Below are 17,885 nucleotides of genomic sequence, written 5' to 3' on the forward strand. Positions count from 1 at the left end.
CCTCGCCTATTAGGGGGTCAATATCCTCACTTAAGATGACATTTTCCCCCTCGACGCTTTGAGGTTTTTCAATCTCAGGATCTACTAAGGGTTCCTGAGATTCCTCTTTACTCTGAATGGCCATTGCCAGCTGCCCGGGTTTAGATTTTCCCTTCATGGAAATGCTGTAGCATTCCCTGGCAGCGAGCTGATCGCCCTGGATAGTGCAGATTCCTGTTGAAGTAGGGAACTTCATTGCGAGGTGTCGAATGGACGTGACGGCCTCGAAGGCTATGAGCGTAGGTCGGCCCAAAATGGCATTGTAGGCAGCGGAGCAGTCAATAACCACGAACTCGAGTAGTTTGGAGACTGTCCGAGGTCCTTCACCTAGGGTGATCACCAGCTCGATCGTCCCTATCGCTGCTGATCCTTCTCCCGAAAAACCATACAACATCATGGAGGTTGCCTTAAGCTCGGCGACAGTCAAACCCATCTTCTCTAAGGTGGACCGGAATTGCAGGTTCACCGAACTTCCATTGTCTATCAGTACCCTCCTCACCCTCCGGTTGGCGAGCTGAACTGCCACGAACAGAGGATCATTGTGAGGGAACTGGACATGGCCCGCATCTTCTTCCGTAAAAATGATTGGTTGCCTCTCCAATCGCTGCTGCTTAGACTGATGCTGCTCCGGGACGAACTCCACTCCATTGTGAGCCTTTAATTCGTTCATGTATCTCTTCTGGGCGCCCCGGCTCGTGCCAGCCATGTGCGATCCTCCAGAGATGGTGGATATCTCTCCTCCTACCACAGGAGGAGGAACATCCTGGTCTATCCGAGACCCGGGCTGACTGGTCTGGACTTCCGGAGCAGGTCGGCTTGCTGGAACCCTGCTCCGTGCATACTGAGCTAAGGGGCCGGCTCGGATGAGAGTTTCGATCTCGTCTTTTAGATGTCTGCAATCGTCGGTATTGTGGCCGACGTCGTTATGAAAACGACAAAATTTGGAAGTGTCTCTCTTCCCCTTGTGGTGCTTTAATGGCTCCGGCCTCTTCCAGGGGACTCGAGTAGAGTTGGCCAGGAAGATATTCTCCCTGGACTGAGTGAGCTCGGTATAAGTCACGAAGACGGGCTTAAACTTGTCTAGGGGCTTATTCTTCTTTTGACCGTGCTGACTGTTTTCGCCATTACCTTTTCTCTTGCCTTCACCGAGCTGGTTGTTCTGTGTGACATTTTGGGTCGCTGCTACGACCTCCGTCCCCACTCCAGCGGGCTGATCAGGGACCTGGCTGGTTCCTGCGGCTGAGGCCTCGGCTTCCTCCAAGTTGATCCATTCTTGGGCCCTGTTAAGGAACTCGTTAACCGAGCTGACTCCCTTTCTTTGTATGTCTTTCCAGAGATCTCCTCCGACGAGGATTCCAGCTCTCATGGCCATGAGCTTGGAGCTATCATCCGCGTCTCTAGCTCGAGCAGTAATGTTCGCGAATCTGCTCAGGTAAGCCTTCAGAGTCTCACCGGGCTGCTGCCTCACGTTAGCCAGGGAGTCGGCCTGAACACGGGCGGCCTGGGAGGCTCGGAATGCCCTTTTGAAGTAGGCTGAGAAGGTCTTCCAGGAACTGATTGACTGTCTTTTACTCTGCTTGAACCACTACCTGGCAGGTCCACTCAGCTCGGGGCCAATGTTATGGGCCATCATCAGGGTGTTGAACATCCCTAGATGGTCCGATGGGTCTCCGTCCCCATTGAACTTTGACAAGTGAGGCATACGGAAACCAGATGGGTACGTCGTTGCTTCTATATTGGGGGTGAAGAGTTCCATCTCATCCACTGAATCGTACTCATCTTTTTCTTTCTCCATTAGGAGCTTCCTCATCAGCTCCTCCATTTGAGTTAGGCGTTCGAGGGTTTGGTCCTGGTGTCCTTGGTTATTCCGGGGCTGTTCAACAGATCCGGATCCATCGTACATATTTGGTGGGTTATTGCCCCTCCTATCTTGAGATAGGTTATTTGGGACATTCCCTCCGTTACGTACTTCGGACAGAGTCCCCCCTGAGCGAGCCTGGCCATCTCCTCCTGCTCGGTCCCCTCTATGAGAGTTGAGGCGATCTCGAAGGTCGCCTCCCTGGGTGGTTTGATGACTTTGCGCCGAACTTAAATGCTGACGCAGATCTCCCCCAGAGAGATCACTCCAGCGACTGCCGGTCCAGTGGCTCCTGCTTGATAGGCTTGGAGTTCGCCTTTGTTGGTGAGGATCCGATATTTCCCTTGGCGCCCTGCTACGCCGGGAAGGTCCAGCTGAAGACGGGTTTCTCCTACTACACCCATAGGCTGGGATGTCTCGAACGGGTCGAGGAGGAGACGGATATCTGATTGGAGAAGGAGGATGCCTGACTGGAGAGGCTATCCTTGTTCCGTCAGGGTGGATCAAGTTTGGTGGGGGCCTTTCGGCCCTGCCAACCTGTTGGTCCCGCGCCTGGCGATCTGGATGAGGCGTAGGATGGTCGTTGGGGACGGGCTGATGTTGTGAGCCCTCCCCGGATCTCCTTCGGGAATTTCCTTGAACTCCCCTGGGCGTTCTCGAGGATGGCTGGGAGCTAGGAGTCGACGTCCTGACCGAACGGTTGTATTGCTGTTGTCTGGCCCTAGGCATTTCCTCGAAGTTTGCTTCTTGACGGTGTGAAGAAGAGGTGGAGTTGGCTGCTGGAAGTCTATCCGAACGGTTATGCCTGGACCGGTTACCCCAGCGAGACTTAGGAGCCTCACCTTGCCTCTCTCCGACGTTAACGTCGGTTGTGAGAGGGGGTAGTCGGTCCAGCATATCCTTGATTTGTACGCTAGCTGCTGCTAACTGACTCCTCAGCTGAGCGTTCTCCATCTCCACCACAGTATAATAACATGGGTTCGGATTAGGCGGCCGGGGCGCCGAACCACCAGTATCATCTTGGCCCACCGGCTGCTTTCCTGGCCGCTGCTGGATTTCAGGAACTCGTTCTCTAGGGATGGCAGTATGATGAGCCTCCTGCCCATCATGTTGTTATGTCTCGTTACCGTGCCTGGATCGAGTTTTCACCATAGTTGGATGTTTGCAACAGCACTAATCGAACTTGCTCTCAATAAAAGCACCAAACTGTTGACGCGGTTCTTCGCCAATAGGTAATTAAAAGAAGAAGAGAAAGAGATTAGTGCTAATAATGAACCGAAACAAATATATGATCTTAGGAAATGGAAAGGTGACTCAAGACACGGTTTTTAAGTGGTTCAAAGGTTAAAATCCTTCTACTCCACTAGTCAATATTATTGCTCTATTCTGGGTATATGATTACAGAATATTTCTTACAAGAGAGAATCCAACCCTTATTATCTCCCAGGGTCTCCATATTTATAGGAGAAGGCACCTGAGAGTTGGTAAGAAGGTCATGCCGTGACCCTCTTACCTATCATATCAACTCTGTGACATTCATGATTAATTCCTAAACCTGACACATAAGTGTGGTCAAATCGATAGGTACAGAGGTAATGGGCCGCACGGCCCAACCCAATCGTGGGTGTCTGAATACGCACGTTCCTGCTGCGTGTCCGAGAAGACAGGGGCGTATCAGACACGTGGTGTCTGATATATGCACGTTTACCTTGTGTGTGTAGACTTTACAAAGGGTCATAGCCTCCATATCTAGCTCGTACCACGAGCTGGATACTTGAATCGACCTTCGGCCTTCAGAGTCCTTCCCCCAGCCTTGGGCAATCTTGGCGAGCCCTTGGGGTCTTCCCGAGCTAAGGAGGTACGACCTCGAGACAGAAGCTCCGGTATTGGGGTTGTTCATGAGGTAATCATGGTTAGGCCGCAGCTCGGCTTGCTAATCAGCCCGTGGGAAAACCAGGGTGTACAATAGGTTTCTTACATTTTGTGGTGTATCTCTCTGTTTAGAGATAGAGTTCATCTCTTAAATTAACAAAATTTTCCTTTAGATTAGATTGTATTAGTGTTGATAATCCAAAAGTCTGTTAGTAAAAGGTTTCTTAATTTGTTATTGCTTTGTTTGTCTTTATTTTGTTATTTTATTTTATCTTGTCTATAATTCTCTGGTTATGTAGTTCCCTCAAGCCTTGTTCACTTATATGACCCATCCTTTGGTGCCATAGTTGCATCTCATTTTCTTGAACTTTAATAGCATCAGCTTTAGCAATAGATACAGTTTACCCATCTAACACATACAATCCATTTACTTTATTCCATTTCATAACTTGCAGTGAGCCTTTAGTAATCTTTATGATGCCATTTGAAGAATTTTAGTTGTATCCTTCATCCTCCAATGAGTCGAGAGGGATTAAGTTGTAGCCCCGAGCAAAATATAATTCATCAATCCAGTGGATCAATCTGGGACAGATAGCTAAAGCGACCATGGTTTCCATCATCTTTTTCACATTGTGTTTTTGTCCTTTTGTTCTATTTCATTCTTCTAAGTTAGACTTCAACATTGCAAATATGGCCTCCTTTCACTACTTCCAGGTCAGGAAGTCCTCTGCCAAAAGTATTTCCAGCTCAATCATCTACGAGTATAGTTGAGATGAGATTAGCCTAACCAGGTTCCAGTAGCCATGTTAACACTGCAAATTTGAATTTCAGGTCCCTCTTGTTAATAAATTTACCCTGTATCTTTTAGTAATAGGGTGTTTCTTTGTGTAATAGGGTGTAAGGAAATGAAGCATTGTTTGATTATTTCTTATTTAGATCTGAACAAGTTTTTGGTGGAGTTTTGATGGCTTATTGTGAATTCTGGTATGATTTTTTTTTAATAGAGGTTTGGAATGAATTTAGATACATAAATTTTGCTGTTGGTTTATCTAATCTGATATTTGCATTTGTGCTACTCTCCAGTGTGTTTGTGACTGGGACGGGGTTGCTCGCAGCACCACACAGGTACTCCTGTCTTGTAACTATAACCAAATTTAATAGTTTGATCAGCAAAACCTCAATTTTATTCTTGTCATGACAATGAAATGATGTTTCCTGGGATTGGTAAACTAACATAACTAAATAATATTAACAACTAGTGCTTTAAGAAGTGACTCATGTCTTGTTAACAGAATGATTTTTCAACTGGTTACAGGTCTTTCCCAGAGCTTGGACAACACTTTTGATTTCTCTAGACAATAGTGGCATGTGGAACCTTCGAACAGACAATCTAAACTCGTGGTATCTAGGCCAGGAAACGTACATTAGTGTCGTAAACTCTGAGTTTGTGAGAAGAAGCAGAATTCTGCCCCATATTGATAACAAAAAATTAAAATAGAAATCTAAATTATGTGGAGGTCATGTCAAGTTAGAAAATGACTACTAGCAAATCTTAGCTAGTTTGGTATGGTCTCATTCCATGGCAAGTATAATAAATTATTTAATGGCTACAGAATAGAGAGAATGGGGGATTACACTCTTATATTTTTTTTAGTGGACAAATCTTAATGAATAGAAATCTAAATTTACAATTATATGCTTCACTTTTGTCCCACTACTTGAAAATTAGCTAAAAACGTGTACTTTGAAGACTTAATATCTTTATTCAACTTTAATAAATCAAAATTTAATAAACGTCTCTTTTTGAGCTATTTTTTCTTGTTGGTTTCAGTTCTTTCAATAAAATTTTCCAACTTTTGACTTGTGTTAAGGGTTTGACACTGCTGTTGAGGAAGCACAACGAGCCATTAATTCAGCTTACATCGAGGTACAAATTTTCATTATATTTTGTGATTTGTTCGATTTCATTTTGATTGCTTAAGTTTCATGCATTGTATTTTATCTATACAGTCAAGATATTTAATTAAGAATAATTTGCTCATTGTATTTTATATTACTGTTTTCCTGGTGTGCCCTTTTATGTTGTGCATCTTTACAAGGATTGATAGTCATGCCAGGTTGTACTGTTATGGTTCATCTCCATGGCTGCCAGATTATTGTTTAGCCGTATCCATACATAGATATATATATATACATAAATAATTTTAGACCTTATGTTATAAGCTACTGCATTCATACATATATATTTGGATATAATTGTAGATTTTCTATCTGTTATAAGCTACTGAATCCATGTAGTGAGTATGCACAAATGCTCATTTCATATTTTAAAACAGAGTAGGCATAGCCAAATGTATATGAGGTGTTCAAGGAAATGTCTGACTGTACAACACAATTGTGTTAATATTTTTTTTTACGAATTGATTTTAAGATATTTTATTGTTGATGTTTTGGATGTGCTGGCATGAATTGTTAGTCTTACTGTATTGGGTTTTTCAGTGGCATTTAAATCTTGGGAGGATCATAGAAAACAACTTGAATTGGAGAAGGCTCGTAAATCTGGGCTTGGACCAACAGAGGTTGATGAAGATGGCAAAGAGATTAACTTTCATATTCCTCTATATGTCATTTTTGAGAACCGGTAAGCTTTAAATTTCTGAGATTGCTAAATTATTTTTGCTCTAATGTCTAAACTGTATATTTATGCAGCATTGTTCCTTTCTAACTTATTGTTAGAGTTTGAAACTTGAGAGGAAATTGAAATTAGATCCAAATTATACTAAGTCTTGGTATGACAGAGGTGTCCAAATATTTAAATCAGAAAAATATGCATGAGGGGTTTCTAGTTCAGATTGGTATAATTTAATTAAGTTGTTTATTGACTTTTAATATTAATATCAGTGCCTATTAGTTATTAATCATCTAGGCTACGAATTGATGCTAGTAGTAGTGACTTGTAATTATTTATTTTTAATACCAATATTAGTGCCTAGTTTTGTAGATTAAATATCTAATAATTAAACACACTTTTATTCTTATTTTGCTAACTACTTTAAACTACATTAGTTATGAGCTATTGGGTTTAATTAATAAATCAATTGCCATAATTGTTGATGATTATGATCTTTAGAAAATGGAATCTTATGATTGAGAGCTTTGATGAATCGTCTCTTAAGTTAAATAGCTTGTGATATTTTCCCACCAGCTTAACATTGTTTCTAGCTTATTTTGCTTAAGTCTCCCATTCTTTCTCTGTTTTCATAAATGTGTTTATTTATTTATTTTGTGTAAAATGTGATATCATTGAGGTAAGTTTTGGATTTTTTAGTTGATATGTTACTTTAGAAGAGTGACCTTCCCTGTGTTGCCCACACCCCAAATTTTGATTTTGTTTATGATTTCTTTTAAAATGTATGTCATCTATGTTCGTGCTAGTAGGTATGTCTCTGTGGTTTGCTTTAGAGGACTTGTAAAATGTTTTTTGATTTCTTATGGAGGACATGTCGATTTTTTTTTAAAGTGCTTTCTTTCTGTATAAATTGGTTGCGTTTTATTTTCCTGTTACTAGCACAAGTTCTCTTTTTTGTATGCTTGATTCTATGAGCACATTCTAGAATTTCCTATATAAAATATCAAGTAATAACCCATAGATCAGAGTTTTTGAACATTTTATTTGAATTTGACATTGGAATTAGACCTCCTTACTGATGAAGAACCAAGAAAGAAAAAAGAATGAGAGACATAGACATTGACAGAAATGACAAAGAACTAGAGAGAAAGATAACAGTTTTATTGAGAAACAATCTGATTTTTTTTTATTCTATCATTTTACAAATAATTCACACCCCTTTTAATCATTTTCTTTATTCTTTCCTGGATTTTCTTTTTTTCTTTCTTTTTTTGGCTGTTTAAATTTCTTTCCTTAATTGCAAGAAATAAACTAAAGCTTCGAATGTGTTTTTGGTCCCCTTTCTAAAATTGTTTGGATGTTCTCATATGCAAATGTGCTTCACTTATTATGATGTTCTTCTGTTAAAATTATTCTAGAATGTTCTAGGAGAAACCTAGAATTAATTAGACTATGATATAGATTATTATAGAATTATTTAGAGAATAGTAGAAACTAGTTAATGACTTGGAAAATTCTAGAAAGTTTTAGATTTCTTCATTGTATCCTAATAAAAGAGTGGTGTGTATAGATGTGATCTTAATCATTAGGCCAGAAGTAAATGAGGGTTTGAATAAGTATCCATATGTTAAAAAGCTATGTTCAAGAACAGTTGCTAACACTTGGTATGTAACGACCCAAATTCACTAATTAGGCTTAAGGGCCTTGATTAGTGTGCCTGGAGGGCATAATGGGAATTATGTGTGATTTTAATGATTAGGATGCATGATTATGATTTAAAGCATGTTATATGACTATGTGTATTATGTTATGTGATAATTATGTTATGTGATTTGTACCGTGTGGGTGTGGTGATATCAATGTGATGCACGTGCCGAGACGGTCCTAGAAAGCTAGATAACGGTAACTGGTGATTTGGTAACTTGTGTAACTGTTAGTAACCATAGAGAGTAACAGGTTTTGTTGGAAAAGTGGTAGAATTGTAATGTAAGTAAAAGGACAAGTGTGCCCTTGAGGTTTAGTTAGGAAGGGGTATTAGTGGAGGGATAAGGTGGTCTTTCGGCAGTGGTTTAGATGAGTTTCAGTTGAAGGAAAATGTAATCATGTATAACACTTTGGAAATTTATTTATGCTGAATTTTGGAGACCTAGAAATAGAGTAAAAGAAAAGTAGAGGAAGGAAGCTGAATTTGAGTCTTGGAAGGAGAATCAAGGGGTTTGAAGTAATCAAATCAAGCCTAGGCCAAGATTACTCAGAGGTAAGGATTTGTCTATGATTTGTTTAAGTTTCAAGTCTGGTTTTTAGAGGATAAGCATGAATTGAGACAAGTTAGTGGCTGGTTTTGCATGAATTCAGAGTTGGAATAATCAAAAGAGAAGGTGATTTGAAGCTAGAGTTGAGGAGAATTCAAGCTGGATTCTTGACTGAGGTAAGAGTGTATCATGTTTAATTTTCGTAACTGTTATGGCTTAGGAATCTAAAGGTCTGGTTTGCACTATTTCTCAAGTTTTGGTTCAAGGGTTTGAATCTGAAATTTAAGTATGAATTCTGTGAGTGGTTGTGTAATTGAGCTAGATTATAATGTTTATAGGTTGTTGAATGGTCTATTTGGGGTTTTGAATTGGTTTTGGGGCTTAGGTATGAATTTGGGATGATTTGGAGTGATTTGGGTTCGGGAAAAACGCAAGGGAAAACCCAGAAATCTGGGTTCGCGAAGGAGCGCTGCGGCCTTGTTCTTGGGCGCCGCGGCGCGAGGCTGAATCTAGGCAGAGCAAGCTCTCTGACTTACTGGGCGTCGCGGCCCTATAGGGCAGCGCCGCGGCGCTAGGCCAATTTCAGAACATGGGATTTTGCAATTTTGAGCCTTTGCTCCATGGGTTCGGGGGATGTCTTCGGTGCATTGTTTTAGAGATTTGGGGGATTCCGAGAGTGTGGGATTGGTTCCGGGAAGTAGTTTTGGATTGATTAGTGACAAAGGATGTTTCATTTAGGTTGTGACTAGGTCTTTGGAGAGGCTCGGGGTAGAGGACCGTGCTCGCGGCTTTGAGGCATCGGAAACTAGTGAATTGAAAGGTAAGAAAACTGCACCCGGTTGTATGATTGTGATGGGACTAAGTGCTCCCGAGAGTAGTATCGTGTCAATGTTGGTATTATGCCATGGGACATGTAAAAGCGGTCTAAGAGTGTCGTACTCTCATGCATGTTTTGCTCAAGCAAAAAGAAAAAAAGAAAGAAAGAAAAACAAGAGCAAATTGAGTTTGATGAAGCAAAACAAAAGAGTTGAAAATGAGTAGCAGATCCCTCTATTAATCATAGACCAATAAGGACTCTACTCCTAACAAAACCTCAAGGAGTGGCACTGTTTTTGTAACCTGATCTGATCTTTATTACAAACTTTGTAGACTTTTCTTTAGAGTTTGTTTATAAAATTAAGGTTGTCGGTGTCCTTGCTTTTTCTATAATTTTACTGAAGTCTTCAAAATGAACTGGAGATGCCTGAATCATGATGTATATCATCTAATTGGTTAGTTAAAGTTGAAATAAGTGTTTCTAGCCACTTGAATCTTATTTTTGCTGTCTCAGATGCTGAACAGAGAGAAGTAGATACCTGGCACTTCATGTATACAGCCCCTTGGCTGGGTTTACTTCCCAGTGCTGATGGGCAAGTATTACATTCTCAAGATGGTGGAGATAGTCCAATTCTCAGTCTCTTTAAATTAGTCACTGCTGCAATATTATCTAAGCCAGGGTGCCCAAATCCAACCTCTTTCAGCACCCTATGATTTTCTATTATGTAATATTTTATATATTTCTTTGAAGTAGAACCTGTTTTATGGTCTCTACAGAGATTTCTTTGTATTAACTAGAGTTTTCCAATTTTCTCAGGAAATCAAATCCTTGTTTCCTGCCGATTGCAGTCCATTCTAAGCTGGTTTATGAAATAGAGATACAGATGAAGTTAGCTACCTTAAGGTCAAAATTCCACTAGGAAAAAATTACTATGCCTGAAAATGAGCAAAGTCAGAACTGAAAGAGCTTCTTCAGAGCTTTGGAAGGTACTTTTTTCCAATTCATTCTTAATATGATATTACCTTCTTTCTTAGCTGCTTTGAGTTTTGCCATCTCTCATGCTAAACATGCTTTACTTTTCAACTTTATCCAGATATAAGATTGCTCAAAAGGTTTGTTTTTTGGCATATAAATTGAAAACCTATTTATGAGCACTTTCCATGTTTTTTTTTCATGAAAGCTGTTAAGTTGTGCTGAATGAATGTAAATTTGGGTTTGCAGGTTGCTGGTTTAGCTATTGTTTGTGTTATATGTTTCACCTCTAATGCTTTTGCAGGCAGCAAGAGCAGCTGATTATAGTATTGGGAGTAAGTTGCTGATACCTAAACCCCTCCTCTCACTTTTTGGAAACTTGACAGAACGAACAGGGTAGAGTGATTTCTTTGGAGCAATTCTTGACAACATTTGTAGTTGAGGCCTTTAGATTGGAAGAATGTATTTCACTAATTTTTGTATACAATTCTTGTTTTGTATTTAGTGATAAAGGAATCTGAATTGGGCATAAATTATGTTGTAATATGATTTCTTAAGCCTAGACTAGTAGACTGAATATTGTAATTACATTTGAGTAATTAATAAAAATCTATTTATGTTACCTTATTTGGCTTCCACTTTCATATTTGTTTTCCTAGTTTTGTGTAAGTAAAAAAAGATTATGTTTCTCTAAGCTAATATAACACATGTGTTATACTAAAGTGTAGTATAACACAAAAAATGTGTTATACCAAAGTGTAGTATAACACAAAAAAAGTGTTATACCAAAGTGTAGTATAACACAAAAAAAGTGTTATACTAAAGTGTAGTATAACACAAAAAAAAGTGTTATATAATTGACTATAAATAACATAATTAAACACTTATCTATATATTAAAATAACACATAAATTGTGTTATCGTTGACAGTACAATAACACATCTGTATAACAGTGATAAAGTGTTATGTAAAGTACCCTGACCTACGATTACATAGTCGGTCTTAACACATCAGAAAGTATTATCGTATGTTTTGATAACACATTTTCGGTGTTATTAAAAGCATTTTTTCTTGTAGTGAAGTGTCTATGTTTCTCAATCACTCTGGCTAGACCCGCAGAAGAGTGGTGGAAAAGCCTTAAGCCAGGATCAATCTAATCTTGGTCTGGATTGCAGTCAGCATTCCGTAAACAGTTCATGGCTGCCATAAAGCTGGACATGCAAGTCAGTGCACTGGCTAATCTCAAACAACATCCCACGGAAACCCTCAGGGCTTATATCTAGCGCTTTACGGAGGAAGCCTAAAAAACTAAGGTGGATGACAGATAGCGCCTGATGGCTCTCTAGTATGGGATCAGAGCTGGATCCCCTCTCTGGGACGTCATGCAGCACAGCAAGGCAACCACTCTTGAAGAATTCATCAAGAGGGCACAAGGTTTCATCAACTGGGAAGAGGCCCAAATCCAAGCCTTTGGGTGGCAGCCAGCAACCCAGTCGACTGCCCAAACCTTCCCCAGATATGGAGTGCAGTATCCAGCACCCCCATCGGCGTCTGGATCTGTTGGGACCCTTGGTATGCCATGCATGACCCAGACGGTCTATGGGCCCACTTCAACAGGGTATGCTCCGAATCCATCAACCCCATTTTCCAGGTACAGAGTGGCACCCACCGGGTACAGTGCCGCTCCCAGTAGTGCCCGAATGCCTCAAGGCAAAGGAGCTATGGCAAGCATAAACCCCTCACGGGGAAAGAGTTCAGGTAAGATTCAAAATTGATTTGAGTCATCAAAGAAGGGAAAAAAGGGGTACGAGCCCCAATAAACGAAATATACCAACCTAGTGGACACCCGGGAAAATATCTACCTGGCAACAGGCAACATAGTCCATTACCAAAAACCAGCCCCTATGTTTAAAGGGGGAAAGAATTCGAGGGACACCAACAAAAGGTGCGCTTACCACAAGGACGTGGTTCACACGACTAAAGAGTGTTTTCAGCTGAAGGATGAGATCGAGAACCTGATCATACTAGGGCATCTCCACCAATGGGTCAGGATGCCAACAGGGGTTTTGGGACTGCCAGCAGCCCCTGGACAACCTATGGCCCCAGGTGCACCTGGATCGTACCGACCTTCTCAAGGAGGGTATGCTGTAGGTTCAGGAGCACAGGCCCCCAGGGGGCCCCAATAGTGCAAGCACCTGGGCCTGGAATGCCATCTCCTCCTAGAACCGCGCCTCCATGGGTAGATGGCCACATGGCCACCATATCAGGAGGCCCGCATCTGGGAGGGCCATCTCGGAATGATAAAAGAAAGATACCTCAGCGAGCTCGATCACGACCATGAGGTATGCGCCTTGGTCATTGATGCCCAAATCTCCAACAAAAGGGTATCCTGAGTATTGGTGGATGATGGGATCTTCATCAATGTACTGTTCAAGTTGACCTTCACAATAATTGGATTGACAGAGGCAGATCTGGCTTCATGCCCAACATAGATCTACGACTTCAATGGGGATTCATTGCTCCCAATGGGTAAGATTCCACTACCTATGATGTTGGGGAAAGAGATTCAGTGCTCGTTCAAATATTGCACTTTCGTAGTGGGGGACTGCCCCACTACGTACAACGTTATTTTTGGTCATCCCGCCTTAGTCGATTTTGGTGCCATCACCTCCATCTGCCATCTCTGCATGAAGTTCCCAGGCGATAATGGAGGAGTGGGAACTGTGCGGGTAGATAAAAAAAGTGCCTGAAAGTGTTATCACGTCTTCGCCCGACCGATCTTAATGGTTCGCGAAGAGCCTCTCGAAATGGAAGACGCTGATCATATCCCACCACCACATCTCGCACAGAGGGTGGTCTAGGAGGAGGACGAATAGGATCCACAGATAAAAACGAATAGGGCATTGGAACCCATGGAGGAGGTGGAAGAGGTGTGCATCGATGACATCAACCCGACCAAAGTAATCCTAGTTGGGTGAAACCTGAATTCGGAGGTCCGGGCTGACATAATCGCCCAGGTAAGAGAGAACCAGGATGTCCTGGCTTGGTCTCATTCGGATATGACCGGGATCGACCACAACATCATATGACACGCTCTGAACATTGACGAAACTACAACTCCCGTTCAGCAGAAGCGAACACCCCTAGGGGTGGAAAGGGAAGAGTCCCTCAAGTTAGAAGTCAAGAAGTTGACCTTGATCAACTTCATTCGGGAGGCCCCATATACCGTTTGGCTGGTGTAACGACCCAAATTTTCCTAATAAGGCTTAGGGCCTTGATTAGGGGGCCAGGATGGAAAATTTTGGAATTATACGATTATGTGATATTTATGTGTATAATTATATGATTATGGGAATAATATTATAATGTGACTTGATATGCATATTTAGGTGTATTAAATATGCATGTGGGCCCATTTCTCTTTAATTGGGCAATTTTCATAATTTGGCCCGTTTTGGGTATATTTGGCATATATGTGGTATGTGTGTGGTGCTTCATTATTATTTGGTTATATTTGATATATTTGACATGAGACGATCCTAGCGAGCAAAGTAGCGATTTAGTCATAACGGGGTCATATACCGGGCGTTAGGTGAGCCTAGGGGTAATTTAGTAAATTATCGGGTTCGGGTAATGGGGGAAATTATTTGGTAATTATTTGAGGGTATTGGGAGTAACAGAAATTGTGAGACATTAATTACGATTAACGGGGAAAGTGGCAAATGACGAAACTACCCTTGGATGGCCTTGGGAGAGTATTTTGACCCTAGGGGCATAGTGGTCATTTTGAGCCAAAATCAATGATTTAGTCAACTTTTCCCTCAGTTGAAGGTAACCTTAGAAAACAGAGCATCACCTCAAACAACTCCTTTCTCCCTCTTCCTCTCGGTTAGCTTTCTCTCTCTCTCTCTCTCTCTCTCTCTCTCTCTCTCTCTCTCTCTCTCTTTATCTATTTGAAGTTTTGAATGAAAGCTTGGGTTTTAGAAGGATTTAAGCTAGGACACTGTTTGGGTGAAACTAGGAGGACATTAAAACTATAGAGGTAATGATCTTAACCTTTGATTCCCTGAGTTTTTGAGTGTTTCTGGTGGTGTTCTTGGGCTGTTATGGAGTCTCAAAACTCAAGTGGTGATTTTGAGTTTTAAGGGTGTTTTGATTATGTTTAGACTTGGGTTTTGATGAGGTTGAGGTATTCATGCGGTTTTGGGGTTAAATTATAAGTTTGGATGGTGTTTAGGTTGGTTTTGAAGTCTGAAACTCAGGGGAAAACGCAGGAGAGGAAACCAGATATTTCTGGTAGGTTGAACTGGCACCCCAGTGCCACTTTCGGCACCCCGGCGATAGGCAGGGGAGAGCTCAGGTGCTCTCTGACTTGGGGCAGCGCCCCAACGCTACCCATGAGTTCCCCAGTACTAGTCTTGTTTATGCAAAGACCTATTTTTAGGGCTTGGGAGGACTTTGGGGGCTCGGGGAATGGTTCCACCACCCCGTTGGGTGGACTGGAAGTCCCGAGAGCACGGAAACGGACCTGGTGTTTGTTTTCAAAGATTGAATCTTATGAGATTATTATTTTATGGTTGTGATTAGGTTATCGTTAAGGCTCTGGACAGGATCGTGCTCGAGGGTCGTTCATTGGTAACCCGTGCTTGGACTGAAGGTAAGAAAACTGCACCGAGTATGTGATGCATAAGATACATGTGATTAGGGCATGGGATGAAGGTTAAAGATGAGATTGATCAGAGCTTGAGTCTCTGTAAATGTGCATGGTCATAATTATGCTAGCGAATGTTGAGTAAGCATGCTGAATGCCTTATATTTGGATATTTAACATATGATATATGCCTAGGCTCATTGTTTACTTGTGAGTGGTACTGACTTATTAGTCAAAAATGGCACGAGTCGTATGGAATTGACCTATGAGTCAATAATGACATAAGTGTATTGAACGCATAGCCGAAATGATTAGATCTAATCAATATAAGAATTAAATGCTTGACCAACCCTAAGTTCGATGAAAACTAAAAGCGCTTGTCTAGTCCAAAGGCTAGTTACTTAGAGCCAGGGCCAAAAGGCTTAGGTGACTGTAACATCACATGGCTTAGGGTGCAGAGCCCAAGCGCATGACTCCATAGTCACTTATCTAGTTCAAGATCGTGACTCCATAGGCATTTATTTGGTTCAAGTTCATGACTCCATAGTCACTTATCTGGTTCAAGTTCATGACTCCATAGTCACTTATCTGGTTCAAGTCCGTGACTCCTTAGTCACTTATCTGATTGGGCTACAAGCCCTAGTATGATTACCAGAATCATTAGTGATATTCACTTAGGATTGACTTGATAGTCATCCATACAGGAGGGCAGGGCCCACAATCATTTACTTGAACTTACTTGCATGCATGAATATGGCTATTATTGCTAGGCAAGCTATTATGATTTAGTGACATGTTATTACTTGTTCATGAGTATATTGAATTTTCTTGTTGAGCCTTCGCTCATGGGTGCTATGTGGTGCAGGTAAAGGTAAAAGAAAGCTGGACCATCCTTGAGTTGGAGAGCTTAGGTGATGATATGTACATATGGGACTGCACGACCACCACAGTCAAGGGTTTAAAGAGGAAGTAGGGTTAAACCCTATTTTTCCGCTTAGGTGGGCTGGTTGTAAATATTTTATTTTAATTAGCCTTTAAAATATATTTTTGGGATCCCAATGTATACAGTAAACGTTTTAGTGAAACATTGTATCTTTGACCAAAATTTTTAACCCTAAACTATTAATCACACTTAGTTACACGATTATGGCCAAATGACTCGGTTAGTGAGTTTAGCACTATTTAAATGCACAGCGTAATGGTCCCTGGGTAGTAGGGTGTTACAATTTGGTATCAGAGCGAACCAAGATTGAGGGTTCCTGCAGACAAGTTGGGCATGTACACTCGTCACTAAAGACAAGCTTCACTCAAGGTATGGTAACTATTTATGTGGTTATATGCTTAATTGCTTAAATATAATGTAACTGCTTTACCTGCATATTGTATTAGGGAGCATGAGATTTTGATAGATCTTGGCTCTTGATTATTGATATGATTATATGATTACCTACTCAGTGAAGATATGAATGTGATATTTGTATGCTGGGATAGAAAGCATAAGGTGTATGTTGGAAGAGCAGGGGTTATGAATTGATGAATAAATGTTATGGGCATGTTTTTAGCACTACAGTGGTTTGTGAATGTAGTGTGGTATGATTCTTCTCGTGGGGAGGGCTTTTGAATATGCTAATAATGTTTAATGGGTCAAGTTATTAACTGCAGATTCAATCAGCAGTATGTATCCAAGACAAATAATGAGACCTGGTAGTTGTATCGAGGCTGGAAATTATAGCCAGGGTTTGAGTTCTTCACCTGCCCCTCAGAATTTCCAGCAAGTGTTTACAGATATGCAATTAAGATTGTAGAGACAAGAGGAAGAGATTAGGTGTTTGAAACCATAGCAGGTTCTGTCAGGGAACACCTCTTCCTTTGCTATGCCAGGAGTGGCACAAGTATTGGCTCAGCCTAGGGTTGAGAATAGAGGGGAATTTCTTTGTGGAAGATTCTAGGAATACTACCCTCCAGTCTTTGAGGGAGGCCTAGATCCATTTAGAGCTGAGCAATGGATGTGCATGATCAGTTCCATCCTCGATAGTATGGGGGTGGTAGGTCACGATAGGGTGATTTGTGCTACATATGTATTGTGGCATGATGCCTGGACATGGCAGGAAGTAGTATCCCATACACAAGATACAACTGTGATGGACTGGAAAGAATTTAGGCAACTCTTTAGTGAAAGATATTACTGTGATGCAGTCAAGACTGCTAAGATGAATGAGTTTCTGAACCTCGTTCAAGGAAATGCAACAGTAACTGAGTATGTTAACAGATTCGATGGGTTGGCCAAGTTCTCTTTTGATATGGTACCCACAGATGTAGCTCGGAAGGAAAGGTTTATCCAGGGATTGAATCCCGAAGTAGCTCAGGGTGTTAGGGTCACCCCAATGCATGAAATCTCTACCCACACTTAGGTGGTAGGGAAGGCTCTTGCTGTTGAGAGCACAGGAAATCAGATTGAGAAGGAGAGTGTCGGAGAGCGCGGAGCTCAGACAGTGATACCTCCATTTATTAGATCGAGCAAGGACAAGGATTGGGAACCCCACCCAAAATGCACTCAGTGTAAGAGGCATCATCTGGGATAATTCTGAGCAAAGGCATGTTTCTTATGTGGATTGGTTGGGCATTTCAAGAAGTATTGCCCAAGGTGAAGGAAGGATGAGAAAAAGGGGATGGACAGCTTGACTCCAGCTCGAGTGTTCGCTCTGATGCAATCTCTGTCGAAGACTGAGACTGAGGCTGGTTCCTTAGTGATGGCAGGTCAGCTTTCTAGTTCTGATTTTTGTATTATGCTGAC

General features: G+C 41.5%; 1 long non-coding RNA gene across 2 annotated transcripts; it reads left to right on the top strand.

Annotated features, from left to right (window-relative positions):
• Positions 1-5,329: 5,329 nt before the first annotated feature.
• On the top strand, positions 5,330-11,031 carry LOC133829111 (uncharacterized). 2 transcript variants are annotated; one of them, XR_009891537.1, is made up of 5 exons: positions 5,330-5,696; positions 6,297-6,410; positions 9,981-10,146; positions 10,284-10,453; positions 10,689-11,031. It is a non-coding gene; the product is annotated as an uncharacterized LOC133829111 (long non-coding RNA). The 2 variants fall into 2 exon arrangements; XR_009891536.1 differs by having other exon boundaries at positions 5,331-5,696; positions 6,269-6,410.
• The last annotated feature ends 6,854 nt before the right edge of the window (positions 11,032-17,885 follow it).

Source organism: Humulus lupulus, chromosome 4 (genome assembly GCF_963169125.1).
Source record: "Humulus lupulus chromosome 4, drHumLupu1.1, whole genome shotgun sequence".
Classification (NCBI taxonomy): Eukaryota; Viridiplantae; Streptophyta; class Magnoliopsida; order Rosales; family Cannabaceae; genus Humulus; species Humulus lupulus.